We start from the raw sequence: 2,144 nt of genomic DNA, 5'->3' as shown, positions 1-2,144 counted from the left end.
TTGTTCTGAAATATATATGTTGCTGTGTCCAACTTTTATTTATAATGTTTAAATCACGAAGCATTCATATAAGTGAACGGAAATCAATTCATTTCAGGTTTAATTTTAGTTGTTTCGAGGACTGGAAGTGAACCGAGTTGAGTCGAGCTAAACCAAGCTCAAGTTCGGCTTATAAAAATTGAGCTTGACTCACGACTCAACTCATTAACAATCGAGTCTATTTCTTAAGCTCAAGCTCGACTTACGAACTACCTCGAGCTCACGAGCTTGCTCAAATAATAGGAACATAATCGATCATTTTATATCAATAAATTATAACTTATATATTTTAAAAAATATTTAAAAAGATCAATTTTATATATTATTTATCTATCAATTAATTATAAATTTTTTATTTATATCCTACATCAAAATTATATATAAAAAATAAATATAAAATTTTAAATAACTAAGATCATATATATATATATATATATATAATATTAAAAGTATTGATTAAATGCATATAGGATATGTGTATTAATATATATAATCGAGCTAGTTTATGAGCTAATGAGTTGAGTTTATCCAAGCTCAAGCTCGGCTCATTTAATTTATGAGCTCAATTCCAGGCTCAAACGTCGCTCACTAGCTTACAAGTTTAGCTTATCGAACTATTAACGAGTCGAGTTCAAGCTGGCTCATGGCTCCACACACTTCCCGTCCTAATTGTTTCACACATTTTAGAGAGAGGCCTGCTACACATACAAGTCTTTTTGGCTTACAAGTCTTACAAGTTGGCACAAGTCCAACAAAACACACGCATTACACTCCCACATTCAAGAGTAAATAAACGTACGTTATTCAACCACTTCCTGTTTCCAAAGCGCGCTACTCACCATGCATTATGAACGACTCTTCTTCTTCTTCCTCCATGAAAACGAGCTTCTTGCCAAATTTGAAGATAATGGAACTTCAGAAATACACCCAAAGGATTACAGAAATACACCCAAACGATTATAGAAATACACCCAAAGGATTACAAAACTACACCCAAAGGATTTAAGAAATACACCCAAAAATCGTTGAAGTACACCTTATGCATAATTCAGAACTCTTTCTCTTTCTCCTCCTCATCTTCTGCTGCTCCTTCTTCTTCAAAAACGATTTCAGAGTTTGATGTCAAAAAACAATGGAAATCGAGAATAATGAAAAAAGAAAATAGAGAGAAAAGCACGTAAATGAAGAAGGAGAAAGAGAAGGCAAGAAACGAAAGAAAAGAAGAAAAAGAAGAGAAAAAGGAAGAAGAATATGCAACAAAAAGAAGAAGAAGGTGCAATGAAAATATGCAGTAACGATTCGATGCGCGTTAATATAAATGACTTATAAAGACTTGTATAAAAAAATGTCTGTACGTGGAGAATTATTCTTTTAGAGAATCACATGGTAAAGCTTAAATGGATGTTTTAAAAGCTCGTGAAAAAAGTTGATGAACTTCTAGTTATAGGTGATGTTATATACTTTACTTATATATATCCAATTCGGACAATAGGTTTTCTTATAGCAAAATAATATCCTAAATAAATATGTCCTATTATAGTAAAATAATATTCTAAATAAATATGTCCAGATTATGACGCTAGTTTTTAGTGTACAAAATCTCTTAGCTTCTGGCACTGAAATAGTATGTTCTGCTCTTGATTTCATTATTGGAAGAAGCAAAATGTGTTATATGAATAATAGTTGAAATAAGATATTTATTATCATTATACGAAATTCAACAAGTTCAAAAACTTGTGTCTAAGAATCAAAAAATGCTTTCTGGATTCAGACGATGAGTTAATCAAAACAATAGAACGTGATATCATATCTGCAACTGCATTCTGCTGCAGACCCCAGTGTCTCATTACATCAAAACCACAACTTTAACGAATATGCTTCTTTCATTGTCGTATGCTAAAAGCCAAAAACGCTTGTCCATTTTCCATAGTTACGGAAACAATATTTTGCAAATTAATAATGAAAAATACAAACACCAAGACAGAAACTTAAGTTTAATTCGTCACGTTCCCACGATTATAACAACTCGTAGCTTTGTACGTATTCACGTATTGTATCTTCGATTTTTCATCATCATCTCAATTCTCAAAAAAAAAAAAAAAAAA

General features: G+C 31.3%; 1 protein-coding gene across 1 annotated transcript in view; it reads right to left on the bottom strand.

Moving 5' to 3' along the window:
* LOC107639284 (calmodulin) overlaps positions 1,906-2,144 on the bottom strand; it is an 895-nt gene continuing 656 nt past the window's right edge. Inside the window, exon 2 of the mRNA XM_021105387.1 lies at positions 1,906-2,143. The gene's annotated coding sequence lies outside the window, so the exon portion shown is untranslated. The remainder of the gene's footprint in view (position 2,144) is intronic.

This window comes from Arachis ipaensis, chromosome B01, assembly GCF_000816755.2.
Source record: "Arachis ipaensis cultivar K30076 chromosome B01, Araip1.1, whole genome shotgun sequence".
NCBI classification, from domain to species: Eukaryota; Viridiplantae; Streptophyta; class Magnoliopsida; order Fabales; family Fabaceae; genus Arachis; species Arachis ipaensis.
Note: the sequence above shows the minus strand (reverse complement) of the source record. Positions and strands in the feature narration are given on the sequence as shown.